Source organism: Sciurus vulgaris (genome assembly GCF_902686455.1).
Source record: "Sciurus vulgaris genome assembly, chromosome: 5".
Lineage (NCBI taxonomy): Eukaryota > Metazoa > Chordata > Mammalia > Rodentia > Sciuridae > Sciurus > Sciurus vulgaris.
Window position 1 is genome coordinate 4,648,607 of NC_136465.1, and position 18,513 is coordinate 4,667,119.

Sequence of the window (18,513 nt, forward strand, 5' to 3'; positions counted from 1 at the left end):
AGAGCTGTCAGTTGCCTCACGACACAGTGACTCACCCGCATCTGCTGCTGTTTTGCTAATCTGTTCTCATCATAGCTTCTCCAAACAGAAAGAAATCTCAAGCTCATACCATCCTTTATGTCCCTGCATCACCTGGCTCTTGTCACGTCTCCACCCTCACTTGGGGTCTGCCTTCCTGTCAGCCTCAGCTCTTGAACCACGGTGCACCTGTTCAGGCACTCTATGCACCTGTGCCCCGTCCCTGCCCGAGCCTCTGCCTACCCCAGAGCTCTGCCTTCGCTTCCCATGCAACCCTTTCCTGAGAGGTTCCCCTGGCCCAGGACCCCTCTACGGTCCTCCACGCTCTCCCTGTATACACCTTCCAGTGCGTGTGTGTGTCAGCCTTTCTCCAGCGCAACACAAGCTCTGTCAGAGCCAGGACCACATCCGTTCTAGCCACAGTGAGCACCAACCCTGAAACCCAGCACTCGGCAAACTCCTCACCTAGGGCAGGAGCTAAGTGAGCAGTCTTTGAATTGTCAAGTACGTGTGTTTGCGTCACCTCACTAAGGTGAGCAACTGGTAGGTACGTCCTCAGTACCTACAGTACCTTGTTTCAAAGCCCCTTATGCAAAATGACCTGTGTTGACATATAACCCAAGCTGCTCCTCCCATGTTCTCTAAATCATCTCTAGATTACTTACAGTCCCTATGACAGTGCAAATACTATGGAAACAGGGGTCATGCCACATTGGTTAGGGAACAGTGACAAGGAAAAGGCCTGTCTGTGTTCAGCACAGGCATAATTTTTGAAGTATTTTCCATATTAGAAATATATGTGCAAAGTACCACGCTCACCAGTTAGAGAGCAAGTAGCTGCCATTACGGCTCAAAGGTGGCTACCCCACTGCCTGCCCGGGAATGGGGCACCCTGCCTCCCTCAGCAGCTCAGGGCCAGCGAGCATGCCCTGTGCATCCCAAGGCTTAGCCTGTCCAGGAAGGACCCATGGGGAGGTGAAAGAGCACAGGAGTGTGATCAGGGCAGGAAAGCAGGCTGTCCGAATGCTGGGAATGGAGCAGCCCCTGTGTGCTAAGGGAACGTGTGCTGGCCAGTTACAGTTCTAGAAAAGGCAAGGAGAGAGGAAGTGGACCCCCTCCAGCTCTGTGCATTGCCCAGGCCTGCACTGCTTCTTCACCTGCCTTCTGTCCTCACAGAAGGGGGAGTAGCACCCTCTCCCTATGCTGAGAACCTCAGGCTCCTCGTGGTTGGTATATCTTAGACCACTTGTGCAGGAAGCCTTCCTTAGGGAAATTGTTCATACTTACATATTTATTATACATTGAAAAGAAGCAAATTAGGAAGTATTTTTGTTCCTAAATGATTTAAACCTATGCATACATGTGATTGCATCCATAATCATACCTAAAGATATGGCATGAGAATTTGATTTTCCCCCAGTATGTCTTCCATGTATTATTAAGGAGTCTAAAAAGCAGAAACACCTAAACTTTATGAAAATTTTGCTTTCCTGTGGTTTTACAACATTCTGTCCACACTTAAAGGTATAACAAAGCACTACTAGAGGCAAGTTTGACACCTTTTGAAATTGAGCAAAGAGTAGTATAGTTGTTAGTCATGAAATGGGGTTCATCCTCCAAGGGAAGCCCTCCTTGCCTGGAACAAAGACGTGTAGAAACAGATTGTGCCAAGAATGTGCACAGATCCTACAGAAAACCAAACCTAAGCTCAGAAAACCTAACCCAAAACCACAGAAGCAAGATGACCCTGGCTTCAGTTCTGACATCTTTATAATTCTCTAGGCATGGAAGGCATGTACTCTGAATGGAAGTGCTGAGATTTACCTTTCCAATATTAAAAATTAAATATAAAATTATGTTAACAAAACAAATATAGAGCAAAATAGACAAATGGAACCAAACAGAGCATCAAAAATTAAACCCAGGTATATAAAAGAACTTGGTATATGATTGACAACTCAGAGGGTTTTTTTGTTTTTTTTAAGTCATGGGACATTTGCTATCTTTATGGGTAAACATTTTAACAAACTGCAGTGGGGTGCAGTAGCTGTTCACACAACTTCTTCTCTGGTCTCCACGAACCATGGCTAAACACCACCTGGGCTCCAGAGCACCTGGATGTGGCCTCATGCCTGACGCCTGGCTGGTGGAACTCGGGCAGAGCTAAGAACTCACTGCAAGGCCCGTGGCTCTCCCACTCCTCCAAACACCTCGATGTCCTGTGCAGCTGGCCGAGCTGCCATGCAGAAGGAGCCCCAGGCTCTGAGCCTTGTCTTAGAGGACAGGCCCCTGCCAATCCAAAACATTCTTCTTGGACTTACTTGATAGAGTTGAAGTTTATTGAATTAGACCACCAAGATTTGAAGGTTTGTTTGTTAAAGAATCCGGCATTGCCTTTTGAGATAGGGATTTTTCTCTTCACACCATATACAATGTAACTCCTGTCATTAAAGATCTTCAAGGTTAAAACATCTGACTATCTCTAGGTATAAATATAGAAAAATACATTTATGACATCAAGGTAAGAATGGAATGCTTCAGCAAAACACTGTGGTAAAACCACCACCAGAAACAAAAAGCTTAGCGGCAGGTGCAGTGGTGCACGCCTGTAATCCCAGCAGCCATGGAGGCTGAGGCTGGAGGATCACGAGTTCAAAACCAGCCACAGCAAAAACAAGGTGCTAAGCTACTCAGTGAGACCCCATCTCTAAATAAAATACAAAATAGTGCTGGGGATGTGGCTCAGCAGTCAAGTGCCCCTGAGTTCAATCCCTGATAACACCACCCCGCCGAAAAAGAAAAGCTTAGCAAAGTTAAAAGTAAAAAGAAGGCTGAATTATGAAATGTATCGTAAGCATTCTAATTAGATTCTAACCAAGATGAGACAGGAAGAAGGCGTTTGTAAGAATTTTTATCTTTACCTTTATAGTTTGAACTAATCTGAGGAAATGGTGAAGCATTCTGTGAATCACTGCCTTTTAATACGCCCGGTACAAAAAGACAAGGCAAGTGGCTTGATTTCATCTGATACAGAGATAGAGTAAAATGGACCCCACGTGGAGGGAACAGACGGAATTCAACGTGAAGAATCAGAGGCCCCACTTTGGGACAGGTGCTGTCTTTCAATTAGCTTGAAACTTGGCTGACTGGGGTGAAGACTGAATGACGACATGATTAAAGTCATCAGCTGGGCATTCGATAGTGCTCCATAAACAGGATCCAAAGCTAGCCAGGAGGGACTTGATGGCCTGGAACACAGTGAGCATTTTAATTTAGGGCTTGGCCTCTGCCTAGCAAGCCACCAAGCCCTCCGCACCAAGGGCACACACCTGCGGTGACAGATCAAAGAGCCAGCTTGCGAATTCATCGTCCATAGCCATAGGACGGGTAACCAAAGGTCTCTTTCAACTTGGACATCCACGGGGTCTTTGCCAACTGGTGATCACCACCAAGTGCAGGAGGGAGGCCGAGGGCACCCACCGCTGGTCTGTGCTGCGGGGACTAATAGGGCTGTGGGCCCACCCCACCAATCCCCAGGAAAATGACTTTCATTTTGCTAATGATGCATGTTAAAGGTGATGTTTCCAAATAAAGTGCACATTCCAGTGGCTTCCGACTCCTCCCTGCATGCAATGCATCTGTTTTCGCCTTACTCTTGAATAGGTCTGCGTGTAGCTCTCACAGTCCCCTGCAATCTTTCCTGAGCTCATTTGAAAGGAGAAAAAAATAAATATCTAAATCCTTGACACGCACCTGCTGCCCCCATACAATGAGAACTAGCAGTTCCGTGGGTGAGTGCCCTCTTCTCCCGCCCCGTCTGCTTCCAGCCCTTTAAGACGCTGCTCTGACACTGGCCAGGACCCAGGCCTGCAGGAACTGAAAGGCACAAATCACTCTGGAGCGAGCTCCTGGTTACAGAAAGTCCATCTGCACGCTAGCCCATGCAAATCAAGCCACTGGAAAGGATCTTTTTGAATCAAAAAAACAAAACAAAAACAACAACAACAAAAAAAAACCCAAAAACAAAGAAAATAAAAACAAATAGAGCTTCTTTTTAGGGTTCAAGAAAGAAAATGCAAATTCAGAAGAAACTGGAAGGAAGGGGTTTGTGTGGGGTCATGACTTCAAAACATTGAAGAGACCAGACCAAATTAAAAAGGAAGGCTGATGAGCTTGCAAGATGCAGGCAGGGAGTAAGCAGTAGCTCTGAAGTTCCCGCTTCCCAGCAGGCTCCTGGTGGGATGGCCACAGCACTGCCTAGGTGACTTGCCCTGGCATTTCTTTCTGCCGTGCCAGAGGAGAGAACATCGAGGAAGAACTAGAGTCCTGCGTGCTGGGTAATATGGTGTACCAAGTAGAAACCCTGGTAGTGGACGTCACGTAGTGACCACAGAAAGACTTCTACATCTCTCTCTCTCTTTTTTGAAAACAATGCACTCAGCAGAGTCCAGCTGGAATCCCCACTACCCTGACCTCTTGGTGCAGAAGAGGTAGATGATCGGGGAAGCGCAGTGTCTTCACCAAGCTTGAGAGAAGGCGAAGCGTGGTGGGCCTAGGGAAAGGAAGTGACCACTTCAGATTTTTAAAAAAGAGTTGGTCTGTAAAAACAGAAGGGGGAATTCTAGAGGTTGAAGGGGGAATTCTCTCGGTTCTGAGATTTTTGTTGATAATTATAGCACAGGAGTGTTTGTCTGGCAGGAAGCTTCATTCTACCATCATGCTTTGCAAAGCCAAGGAGAGCATGCCTCTTGCTCAGGACACAGATTCCTCTCCACCCATTTTTTTTTCTCTATCCTGTTTTATTAGTGAGCATTTTACTTACCTAACATGTAACACTTTTATATTTAAAATATCCAAAATTCCCAAACCATAAGCTTCACTACATTTTCAAAATTTGCATCCCCTGTGAAGTCCACTTACTGTATCTTCACTTCATCTGATTGAAAGCTCGTGTGGTGCCTAGAAATTCTGCAATTATTTTAATAGACATGTCATCACAGCAGCATCTATATTTACAGGGGGCTTTACAATGAATTCTCACCTAGTGGCTCCATTCTGTTTTGCTTCTCCCAAGGGCCCATGAGTATCCTACGTAAAGCATGGGTCGCTATGACCCCTCCACCATATGTTGTCACCCATCCGAGAGACGGTCACAGCCACATGGTGTGCGGCTCTCTCCTTTCACAGTAGCCCTTTGTCAACCTGTTTCATTAGTCATATTTCTCCTTATCAAACTATTAGTGGACTTGTTTGAAATCTACCTTCATAGCTAGTGGAATATTTTTTAAGATTCCAGAACAAAGACAGAAATGCAGTATCTTAACTATAAAAAAGACCCAGAGATGACGCCAAGCTTCCATTGTTAGGAGACACCGGTGTACACTTCTCGCTTCATGGCTGAAGAGTTGAGATGCTTTCAGGCCTTGTGAATCTCCTCTGAGGCAATCCTCCTCCAGCAAGTAAGTGCAACGGCCCAGGAGAGAGTGTCTCCCAGCAGCCCATGGCAACTCTGAGGGCCTGGCTGACCTGGGATCTCTGAACACATAGGAGACTGAAGATTAATCAGTGGCTTCTGAAGCACAGCTGATTATGTAAGATTGCATATGAGCAAGGAACAAGAAGAATCTAAATCTGTTTTCATTTCTGACAGACAAGACTGCAGCTTTATTACCTCACAGTTCCACTCAATCTCAGTACCCCAGCCTTCGGGGCATGTGGGGGCCAGGCCAGTTCACCGTGGTGCTTAACCTGGGCTCCAGGGTGCAGCTTTCTGGATTCCTTCAGCTCCTCTGCACTCACACAGGCACACCCAAGGGTACACACACACACCTCTCTCATTCTGCTCCCCCCGCCCCCACCAGTGTGTCCCCTGCTCCTTCCCTCGCGAGCTGCTGGCGTCACTGGTCTGGCTTCTGCTGCTCCGTGGATTGCTGCTTCTTTACCAGCAGCCCTCGAGGGACTCACTCTTCCTCATCCCGACCACCTGCTGTCACTCACTGCTTCTCTGGTGGCCTGTGCCTTGAAGATGGAGACAAGTATTCTTTGCAGTTAGGGGCTGCAGAGTCCCCAGGGCCACCCGAGGTTTTCGCTTCAGTCTTCTTTGAAGGAATTTGACACGTCTTCAGAATGGCCTGGAAGAGCCCTACATGTTCTTGCTGCAAATGGCCAGGCCTGTTCCCTGATTGTTTCTGCTATCTCTTACCAACCATTGCCAATTGCCGGGGACCGTAGCATACACCAACCCATTTTTAACCCCTGAATCTCAAGTGCCTGACCATCATTCCCCATCATCTCAGTCCTAAGGCCCCACTGCTGGCAAAATGCCAGGTGAGCCATCTTAGTATCCCCAAGGTCCCGGGTAGACATGAGCACTGAGCCTCAAACAGTCTTCTCTGGGACATTAGAATAGAGAAAATCCCCAGGGACCATGGCATCTCTGAACTTGCCACTCAGACACATCCTCACAAGCCCCTGCTGCAGCAGAAGGAAGCATCAGAGCTGATTTCATTCTGTGCGTGACGACTAGCTTGCTAGGAGGATGGAATAGATATGGACAGATGCAGGGAGCAGAAGCAGAGTGGGCATGGAGCTGACAGCCGTCAGAGGAGAGAGCAGCGCCTGCAGGAGGCGCCACTGGGAAGGGAGTCACCCTGAGACTGGGAAAGATCAGGTCAGGCACACAGAGGACCCGGATGCTGAGGCTGAAGACGTGGGAAAGGGACTCTGCACTGGGGGAGGGAAAGGGGAGGAAGTAGTGGCAGACCGAGAGCAGGACGTCACAAGATCGTGGTGTCCAAATGTCCCCTGCAGAATTGTCTAGTGTGCAGTCAGGGGGGAACTGAGCTTGGAAGTCAAAGCCAGCTTGAAAAGAAAATCAGTCCAGATAATGTTTCTACAAAGAGGTTTTCCAGTTCACGAACTATGCATGGGAAGGGAAATATCGAGTTTGTAAAAGGTCCCAACGAACAGCTTTGAATTCATTACACCATTAATGGCAGCAAGTCCTGTTTTCTTGGCTCAGATATAAGAGCAAGATAGTTCTTATCATTCTTGCTCTTGCCTATGGGCTTAATATCTGTGGCATCAGCAACTCTAAGATGCTACCCAAAATGGTTTGTTCTTCTGCAACTTAACCACAACAATAAGCCAGGTGTATGTGTACTTTCACTCCTTACTTTGAAGAGTCTGCACCTGAGCACTCATGACTAGTCAATCAACACAGGCTGGGGGTGGGAAATTGGATGTCACTTCATGATCCATTTGACCATAGTATTTTCTCCCTCAAAAATTGAATAGACTGCATCAGAGGGCATCGAGCTCTGATCATAAGTTCAAAGTTTAAACCTGCCATGATATGTATATTAGAAAAGAACACATTGCATTTTCCAAGTGTCACCTAGATTATTTCTTTGTCCTTATTTTACATCATTCTGCAATTCTTATACTCACAGGATCCTTCAAATGACGACTTAGTAGGATCTTTCAATTCCAAAGTCGATGGAAATGACCATATAAAATATCTGAGGGTAAAAGTTGTATCTGTCCGGTCATGCAATCATTTGAGAACTTAAGCATCAAGAATTTTGCCACAAAAGAAGTTGATGATATCAACTAAATATGTGCAATTAGTCATTAAGACACATTCAACGTGTCGTTCTAAGGGTTAAAGCAATATACTAATACATGAATTTGATCCAGTTCCTATCGTGGAAAATGTAGGTGATAAGGGCAGGCACACTAAGCTTAATTAGAGCTTCTTTAGCAACAGGCTCTGAGCTAAGCACTCTGTGTGGACTGTCTCCCCGGATGGCTAACATGTGCATCCCTCTTTTACAGGAAAAAGTGAACCACAGAATTTACGTTACTTGTCCAGGATCACTTGTCTAGCAAGCTGCATGTAAACCACTCAAGTGGCTCCTGTGAGAGAGGGCTGCAGGCTACCACCAGCTCCCCAAGAGGAGACGGCAGCAACAGGGATGCAGGCACGTGTCACAGGGCGGTGACAGTCACAAGGGACCATGAGGGCCTGCATCTCTGGACAAACACACCAGTAGTACAAGTCCTCCCATATGATCCTGGTATTCCTACCGAAAGAAGAAATGTAACTTCCCTGACATGCTCTGCAGATGGCTAGTTGTCAGCTCGGGAACATGCAGATGGACCCTCCTGTGGCTCGAGTACTGACATCTCAATCTCTCTCTCTCTCTCTCTCTCTCTGTCTCTGTCTCTCTCTCCATTTGTCTTTCTTTCTCCTGCCCCATGTCCACAAATGGCAGCCCCCAATACACCCAGCCCTCTCTTCAGTGGGTCCTTTTCCTGTTAACTCCCTGCACACGGAGATATCATCTGCTTAGATGATCTTGTTCTTCAGCCCTGAGGAAGGGGAAGAGGAGAGAATGGCCAAGATGAGAAGATCATCTCTGAGTGCTTTACAACCGACAAAGGGGCTCCATCAGTTGACCCCCTTGAACGAGAACACCCTCCGCCAGTGTCTTCTCTGCTGTGGTAGAGCAGAAGAGGAACATCAGCAGCTCCGGAGATGACAGGCTAGGCTTTTACCCGCCAGCACAGCAGATCTTACTGCCATGCGGGAGGCTTGCTGTGGCTAACGGGAACCTGTCAGCGATGAGCACAGCAGCAGAAGCAACGAGACAAGGCAAGGAGACAGAGCAATCCCCCTTTGGGCTTAGGGCAGTACAGCCCCTAAGCTGTGTGGACTGAGAACACCTAGGCGGTTGACAAGCTTGTACGTACCCCATACCAGGAATGTAGATGCACCCTCCAATAGAATCGCACCAAGTCCCTTACCCCGATACACCCACAACTTGCTTATGTATAAAAATAAAAGCTCTGCTGTGCTCGGGCTTTAGACTTTAGGAATGAACCCTCTGGGCCGTGGCTTCCAGATCTCAGTGTCCTGACCCTCATTTCCCACGACACTAGCCTTCTGTTTTACATGGTCAGTGACTACTGCATGGATCTAGAACTCAGAAACACAAGAGCTCAGAACCTTGCAGCTGTAGGATTTAAATAATAAACTCCATCACATTTTAAAATTAAAGAACCCTAATGTTTCAAATGTCATCATATGAACAGTTCTCCCTACCCTTGCATTTCTTATAAACATATCAAAGTAAGTTAAGCTTTCTTAATAAAGAAAAATAAAGGGACAGCTGTGCGAAAAAGATAGACATTTTCTGATTTATTCCAGTATTTCTTAAAGTTAATTAACAGTTTTTATTCCTGAATCACAGTAAAATGGCTCTCACTCACCACTCTTTTTTTTTTTAAACCTTTCCCAGGGCCACTACCCACACTCAGTGTCCATTGCTGCTGACGTGAGGCAGAGCAATGACTTTGTGGCTTTATATAGACCGTCCTGGCTGCTATCTGCTCACTTCAGTACCCTACCATCTTGCCACCCAAGCAACTTCCTGAGCATCAGACTAATTATTTTCCTGCTCAAAAAATTCTGATGGATTCTGTTTACAAATGGGACTAAATTCTTAGCCTAGCATTAGACTAAGTTTCATCTTTTTTTTTCACATTTTTTAACTTTTAATTGACATATTTATGGGGTACGGTGTGGCATTTAAATACATGTAGACACTGTGTGATGATCAGATTAGGATAATTGTCATATCTATTACCTGGGAAGTTATCATTTCTCTGTGCTGGGAATATTTGAAATCCTCTCTACTGGCTCTTTGAAGCGCTCCAGGAGTTGCAGTGAACCACAGTTATCCTAGTGTGCAACAGAACACCCATGCTATCCCGCTCATCCAGCTGCACTCTGGACCTGTAAGCATCTTCTCACAAGCTGGAGATTTTAAACTCGTGTCTTTAACGGAGTTTCACCTTTACACAGTCTTCTTAAGCAACATTTGTTGAATTTAACTCTTCCCACCGCTGAACTTCAGCCTTCCCTGCTGGGAACTTTCTGGCATTTGTTGGCCAATTGTATTTCTCTACTCAATGCGAATGAGTCTTAGAGAAAAAAATCCATCTATTGTCTTGTTGTCAGGCCACATATCCAGCCCATCTGTGCCTATGCTGCAGACAGCTTGAGGAACATCTGTTAGCCACATACGTTAATGAGACTCTATAGCCACATATCCATCAGAATCAGGAAGTCAATGAAACTAATTTAGCACCCCACATTCTCTAGCCAAAGGCCTGCTAACGATGAAACCCTAAGATATATTATGCCCTCAGTTAATTCCTTTCAGTTAACTTTGAAACTTTAAAATAATCCTTTCCAATTGTCTCATAAAAACCAAGCAATTCAAGCACCAATGGGAGATGGCTAATGATATGTTTATCTCATGATGGCTCAAAATATTCGTTTAGTTTCATCTTTAAGCAGTCTTCTTTATCTACATAAGTTGGCGGCTACCTCCCTGTTCCTTCTCTTCTAATAATTTATCATTTCTCTGCCTCTGTGCAGAGCAATTTATTCTGAAGATTTGAGATTATTTTACCTTGCAGCTCCCAGGAGGAAGAAGATTTCATCTCGACTGTATTTTTTTAAGAATTAATTTTTAACTTTCACATATAATTCAAACTACCATCCTATGCCATTTCCATTGAAATGTTTATTCTGGCATTTTTTATACTAATCAAGAGATGAACATTGTTGGAAAAAACTTAATCTTATACCACAGTTTGATTAACTAACAAATAATTCTCTATTGCCAGCTTGTTGATAGATGGGTGATATTGTAGGAAACAGCATATTGCATCTATCAACATACAAGATGGAAATCTAAACACTGACCCAATATCTGAGGCCAGAGGGCACTTGATGAGGAGCTTATACATGTGTGTATCACTTCAGGATGAGGAATTTTTAGTAGGTGAATTCCTCCCATGTTAGAAAATCTCCATAATGTGACTCAAGGAGAAATATGAGTAGTGCTTCCAGGAACTTTGATCTCTTCTTAATGTCTTCCATTATTATGTAAGTGATTTGCTGTCTGTTTTGCAGATATAAGGAACTGAATGAAGATATACTATAGTAAGCAAGATTCAACAAGAGACAAGTAAGATATAAGTAACCCAAACTTCAAGATGGACAGCCTCCATGGAATAAATGAGCCATGTGAAAAAGCCATTCAAAGTCAGCTAATAGGTAAGCACTAATTAATTGAATGACTGAAACTTACAAATATCTAGAAATGTGTAGAGGCAGGTCCATATAAGTATTCAAAAATGGAAAATACCCTTATAAGTTCTGAAAGCTTGACTATTTGCATAAATTCAAAACAGTCAAAGTCATATTGAATTGAATAAAAACTAAATATCACAATATTGTACTAGAAATGAGACTTAAATAAATTTCATTAAATACAATTGTACTTAATTATAAAGTTGGGATATGATGGAAGAATTTTTTCTGCAGACCGTAGGTGATGAATTCATTCTGGGCATGAAATATGACCAGCTGCCTCTCTTCCAATAGACATTGAGCCCTGACAGCACACTTCATTTGTTAATAAAGCATGTTTTCATTTTTTATGATTTTCTTCCAAATGTTCTCAATAGATGTTTGAAATTATCCATGAGCTAATGTGAAATCATTTTTAAAAGATAGTATCATTTTCATAAGACCTTAAAGTGCATCCAAAAACACCAGAGCAATCAGGTTAAGGAGACTGAATCCATGTAATACACCTCAGTCTATAAATTTGGAGAACTTCAGTTGAGAGGAAATTCACACACAACCACCTCTAAGTTGTATTTTATGGAGCACGTAAGTTCCCTAAGTGCTATCTTCACGCTGTCGATGGCCCATCTATATGAACTATGCCTTCCCACCCAGAGTTCTCCAAATCTACCCACGTTTTGAAAATTGTTATCCTTTCTCCTTTTATTGTCAGCTATAGAGTCATAAAAACACAATGACTCTGTGTTATCAGAACGGAAGTTGGTTTCATAGCCTCTCCAGAACCACTAAGTCATGTAGTACTGCAGAACTGTGGCAGAATCTAAGGTTGTAATGGATTAACTCGGACAACTTGGCTCTTTAATTCTGTCTCTGTTTTAAGCAAAGACACAAGTTCCTTAGAGGTGTTTCCCCTGCCATGTGCCCTACTTTATGTTTTAATCATGTCCTGTACTTTTCTTTCTTGCTGTTTTTGTTGTGTTCCTTCCAGTACCAGGGATGGGGCCCAGGACTGTGCAGTCCAGGCGAGCCTCTACCCCTGAGTTGCACCCAAGGTCCTTACTTTGGTAAAAAAATAAAAGTTGCCCTTTGGAAGCTAAAATGCATATAGCTATTTTAATCTGTGGAAAAGGTTGGTGTCCCCCTGGGTGTCGTGAAAGTGTTTGTATCCAAACAGGGTGCTTAAAACAACTCCAAAGCACATTCACCCTGGGACTTTGTGGAAACCATCAGGCAGTCCTACGTGGTAATTGAATTCTAGTGTTATTTCCCCTGGTCTCGGTGGCTCATGAGTCCTCTCAGCTGAACAGAACTAAAATTGGAACTGAATATTATGTCAAGGAGTATGGAGCCAGCAAGCCACCATGGTGTGAGGACAAAGCCAAGATGCAAATATTCTGAGCAAAAATGCCCAGAGGAGAGCATCTAGGGAGTAATACAGCAGACACCTCCTTTTGCCAAAGACAGAAAGATAAACCTGATCCTGCAGAGTTTGTGGCAAGGTCTGTAAGTTTGCTGGTGTTGGCGCTCCTCCAAGCAAATGGGAGCTGGAGCTCGGAGAGTAGAAGGGAGTTAGCTGTTAGAAGCAGAACACAGAGGGAACCCAAGCTTCCCCTCATCAACCAAAGACACACATTTAGGTTTTAAGTGCTAAAGCATTTATTTAGTGCATACCACACTTGTTGTGTGAGCTTCCTGTAGTCACTGCACAAATGCCACAAATGCAGTGACGTAAACAACAGAGGTATATTGTCACGTAGTTCTGGAGGCCTGAAGTCCTAAGTCAGTACTCCTGAGCTAAAATCAAGGCCTCTGAAGAGCACGCTCCCTGGGCGGCCCCACGGGAGTGCCCACGCTTGCCCCATCCTGCCGGGAGGGACTGACACATCTCCTCTGGCTTGTGGGTCAGCAGCACTTTAGAAGCTCTGCTGCATCGCCTCGTCTTCCATGGGTCTGGAAGTCTCTTCTGGGGACATTTCTAATGGCAGTTTACAGCCCACTTGGAAAATCCAGGATCATCTCTATAATGGTTAATTTGGATCGTCAGCTTGATTGGATTAAGAGATGCCAATGATTAAGAGGCTCCTAGGTGTGTCCATGAGGGCGTGTCTAGGAATGATTGGCATGTAGGACAGTGAACTGAAGTGGAGACCCTCCCTATGTGTGGGCAGCACCACCCAATAGGATGGTGGCTTGGATGGAATAAAAGCTGGTAGAACAAGGAAGCAGAGGCAGATGCAAGCTCAGCTCTTCTTGAAAGGGTTCTTGATTGCTGCTTCAATTGTCTTGAGGATATCAGACTCTGGCTTCTTCAGTCTTCCAAAGCGGACTCTGCCAGTGGTTCTCCAGGGAGATTCCAGAAGCCTTGGTCTTGGACTCGCGTAGCACTGTTGATCTTTCTTCTTCTGGGGCTTCTGCATCTTGAAGTGCACAGTTGCTGGTTCTTCCAGCTCTGCAGACGGCCATTGTGGACTATCTAGCTTCTGGTCTTGTAAGCCAATCTAATAAATCCCCTTTTTATAATCATACTTCCTGTTGATTCTGTTCCTCTTGAGAACCCTGACTAATGCAAGTCCCCATCAAGATCCTTAAATTAATCGCACCTGCGAAGATGCTTTTCCCGATAGCATAACACAGCTTGCAGGGATTAAGAACCTGACATCTGAAGTGTTGGAGGGGTTCTTCTGGCCACTAACTACGTAAATTAGATGCTCAGCCATCTGTTAAAACCAGCACGTCTGTCGGACATTGACTTATCAGCTTCTTATCTTGACATATGGAATCACATGAAATATTAACGAGAACGACAACAAAGAGTTGCTTTTTCAGCCTATCCCACCTCTGCTCACACTTTTCCGTGTGATGGGAAAAGGCAGTTACCTAAAGGCAGACACTGGACTTTGTGTTGTCACGAGCACAAAGTGTGTGTGCTGTAGCCCCTGTGGCACTGCAGGGCTGCGGCCCTTGGAGCAAGACTCCCAGTGTCGGCTGACGAGCCTCATCAATGCTGACAAATGGAATGTGGTCATCGTCCCCTACACTGAGGTTTGCATTCTTATGTTTAAGTCAGGGTTTAGAAAGAAAAAAAATTACTCTTGTTGATTTCCCCCGTAACTGCATCTTCCGAAGTTCTAAATATGAGTAATACTTACACTCTCATCAGAATGCAAACACGGCAATATTTTGGTTGCCTAAATGGGGTCCCCGACAGAAAATCAATGAGGTTACTTTAAGTAACATCCATTTTAAGCTGCTTCACAATCCTAGAAAAATCCATCCAAAGTGTTTTTATGTGAGCTAAAAAGATAGAAGCATATTCTTTTTTCTCATAGTTACATGGAATGTTGAAGGCTGGTGCTGTGTCAATTCTAAAAGAACGTGGCTTGGTTTCTGGAGTGTTCACTCTACCTCTCCTCTACTGTGAGCTGTGATTTGTTTGCCTTTGTTTCCGTACCAACTAGAACATTTATCTCAAGTTAACTCGTGCCAAAACTGAACGATGTCGCACTCTTGCTCCCCCTCTTCAGGCGCCAGGTAGAATTACAGGCGGTAGTCGAAGGAGCAGAGTGCTATGGTCTGAATGTATGTGTCCCCCCAAAATTTGTAGGCTGAAAAGCTAGCCTCTGTAGTGATGGTGTGGTGGGCTGGGGCGTTGGGGAGGTGAACAGGTCAGAGGGTGAGCTCCCTGATGAAGGAGGTCCCAGGGAGCGCCCTTGCTGCGCCCACCCATGAGGATAAGCAGGATGCCACCTCTGAACCAAGAAGCAGGCGCCCACCAGAACCAGAATTTGCTGGCACCTTTATGTTGGACTGCCCAGCCTTCATAACTTTGAGAAATAAAGTTATGTTCTTTATAAACTTCCAGGTCTAAGATATTTTGTTATAGACATCCAAATAGACTAGGATACCTAGTGTTTTCAAAGGACTTGTAAACCCATCAACAGTCACTTAGTAATTGTTAATAATACGGTACTCATTGCACGGGACTAAAATCAGAAGGTCAAGGTAAGTTCACCCTCTGAAAGTTCATTGAAATGCACATTAGGTGAGGTGAGCTGTCTACAGAAATCCCTTCACACAACCCAATGTCTCTGTTGGAAGCAGAAAGACAGACACCCAGCAAAGTCCTGGCCATGGAAGTGAGTACTTAGTAGTTATTGAATCCTGTCCTTTTTCATTTCTTCAGAGGAAAGGTAACTTAAATTCCTAGGCAATAGTTAGCCTGGAGTCTTGAGAAAGGATCAGTAATTTGTCAGGTTGTTTCTGATACTGTTGGGAAGAATGGTATCCCCCTGACGTGCTCAGGAGTTCAGTTCCCATGACTGTTGGGACCCCTCAGTGACACACAGGTGTCTGACCATGCTTCCTTCTTCTCCCATATTCCCACAGGCTTCTGAGCATCGTCTTTGGGTAGATCAATGTCTATTGAGAAAACGCCGTGGTGGGGGTGCTGACCTATGCACTCTGGCCTTGGGCAAGAGGTGGCTCCATCATCAGTTCAAAAGTTAGCCTTCTGGCTCATCACAGTCTCCTGTGAGGACCGGTGAGTCCTGACCCAGGCAGTCCTCAGGATTAGAAACATACAGAGTCGAGAATCCAACCTAGGGACATGGGGACTACACCAGGCTGTACCACCCAGAAAGCCCCAGGAGCGGCCCATGGTCCTCAGAGTGTCCATCTTATATTGGAGGAAATCGAGCTGAGCATATGTGTCAGGCACTGCAATGGCGACTGCAGCGGAAATGTCCACCCACCCTGGCTCCCACGAAGCTCAGAGTCCAGCAAGCAAAGCCAGCCTATAAAATGCTCACAAAGCCTAAGGGTTTGGGTAGGATCAGCCAGCAGAGTGAGGATCAGGGTTTACAGGTGAGGAAAGGCACGAAGGAAGAGTAATGTGGAAAAGAACCAGGTGCACCCAGGAGAGGAACCAGCTCTGGAGCTCAGTGAGAGAAGAGGAGCAGCCCAGAGCACACTGAAGAGGCCAACTAGGCTGGCTGGGTATGGCCAGCAGGCCACCTTGGCATTCCTGTGACTTGCTCTGGATTCAGGGGGACACTTTGAAGAGACTTCATCCTTATAAAGTGCACCTACCAGACTCTTGGCTCAACCAAGGCTGTGACTCTCTAACACAGAAGCAGAAGGTGAAGATGAGAAGGAGGCAAACTTTCTTTCCTCTTCCCAAGAAGCAGGAGGTGTCGTAGGTAGCAACCCAGCACCCACGAGCCAGCAGGTGATTATACTGTTGAGCAGAATGTATGTCTTGTGACTGAATTAAATAAATGTGACTTAATTAAAGCCACCTCTTTCCATATTGCCTGCAGCCCCGACCTCCCCACTGTCCTGTACACCCTGTGTAAGTCATTTTACATGCAGGACTGCAGAAGACATGAGTCCCTTATCAGTCTCAGTCTGCTTCTTGTGCTGTAAAGGACTACCAAAGACTGCATAATGTTTAATTAGCTGAAATTTACTGGCTCATGGTTCTGGAGCCTGGAAGTCCAAGATGGAAGGTTGGCCCTTGGCAAGGGCCTGCTTGCTGCATCATCATATGACAAAGGGGAAAGACTGAGAGTGAGCAAGAGGGGAGGAGCACATCCTTTCCTAAGGAACCCACTCCAACAATACGGACCTGTTCCCAAGACAACAGCTTCAGTGCACTCAGGAGAGTGGAGCCTCATGACTAGCGGCTCCCATCAGGTCACCACCCAATGCTGGAGACCGTGTTTCCGACACGTGTTTGGGGGACACACCCAAGCTATTGCACAGCCCGTGTTCAGGTTACCAGGCTGTATGAAGCATTCATCTAATCACACTGAAGGAACCAAGCTGCGCAGACACAGGAAGAAGTAATCATGAGCCCTCCTGGGATCCTGGAATCCTTTGAGAACAGCTGTCTGGCCTCTGGCCTCCCCCAGGAACTGTGCGCATGAGCAAGCACACGTGCACACATGTACACTCTCGCACACACTTTAGCTACACAATTCCAGAGAAGCACACGTGACCTAAAACCACTGGAGGACCCAACTAAGAACCTGTGGACATGAGCAGCCACGGTCAGCTGAGAAGCCATAGGAGGCCAGGAGAGGAAACAGATTGACCCAGTGGGACTTTCCCCAAGGAAGAGATGAGAAAGGGAAGCTGTAGCCATGGCCTCTGTTGACCATTCTCCTTTCACACATGGCCCAAGGCTGCCTAGAGCTCTTCTGAAAAGTCTCCATAAAAAGAAGAGCTCTACGGCTTCATGGGTTCTCATAAAGACAGTAGAGAAACGTCCGGCCAGCATGACACATTCACGCATTTTCTACACTCAGCCCTCAGATCAGACCTGCTGCTGGAAGGTTCTCGGGGGGAAGAGGAAAGAGCAGAGTCCATCCCAAGGATAAACACACTGCTCCCCTGTTCTGCCATCTGCCCTGGTCCACCTCCACCCAGGACGCACATATCAAAGATGTAACCACCTCAAAATAAGTAAATTGATTTTCAGAACCTTACTCCCTCTAGAGATCTCTAAATCTGACTTCTTCCAGAAGCAAAGGTCCAAGAAATTCTGCAATTTTCCAATGAATTCTGCCAATGAATGTGTAGCCACCCTACTGCTGCTGAAAATGAGGAACCCATCCAGGGTCAGCTTTTCTCAATGTCACCACCATGAAGTACCACATTTCACTACTGAAAATCGCCCTCTGAGATTCCCAACACAATCTGGACTGCAGAATTTTAAACAAACACATGTAAATTATACCTAAATCAAAAACCCATCCCAGGCAAAGTTGTCACTCACCTCAGAAGACTGAAAATGACACACAAGTGCCTGCACAGTGTGCACAGTTGTGCAGCGACGTGGACATAAGGGCCTTCCCTGTGTCAGCAACCTGGAACTCTGAACGCTGCACCCACTTACCACACCTAGCTCCCTGTGTGGACTGCGTGAAGCACCCTGGGAAACCATTGAGTGGGGCACAGCCCTCGTCTGAAGTGCTCTCCAAGGAAGGAAGCAAAGGCGCTGCACCCCTCTGCCCACCAACGAGCTCCTCACCAAGGTGAACGTTTCCCTTCTACGCCTCTTGGGATTCTCCCTGGGCAGAAAAGACTCACCATGGACCATCTGTCACTGGAGACTTCACTAGAGAACACATTTTCAGGAGAGTGAAAATTTTCAGAAATGACTTCCAAGCCCTTGGCATGGAGCCTTGGAACCAGAAGATCTTACAGAGCAGACTTTGGAGTAGAGAACAAAAAGACCGTGTTAGCAAAGACCCTGCTTAGGAAAGACTGGTGTGCTGCCTCCAGATGGAGGACCTCAGACACGTTGAACATGGAGTATCTCAGAG

At 45.7% G+C, this 18,513-nt stretch overlaps 1 long non-coding RNA gene across 1 annotated transcript in view; it reads right to left on the reverse strand.

Annotated features, from left to right (window-relative positions):
* LOC306660664 overlaps positions 1–18,094 on the reverse strand; it is a 67,453-nt gene extending 49,359 nt beyond the window's left edge. Inside the window, exons 1-2 of the long non-coding RNA XR_013763704.1 lie at positions 17,964–18,094; positions 16,274–16,421 (exon numbers count right to left, since the gene is read on the reverse strand). This is a non-coding gene — a long non-coding RNA (uncharacterized lncRNA). The remainder of the gene's footprint in view (positions 1–16,273; positions 16,422–17,963) is intronic.
* Positions 18,095–18,513: the final 419 nt, after the last annotated feature.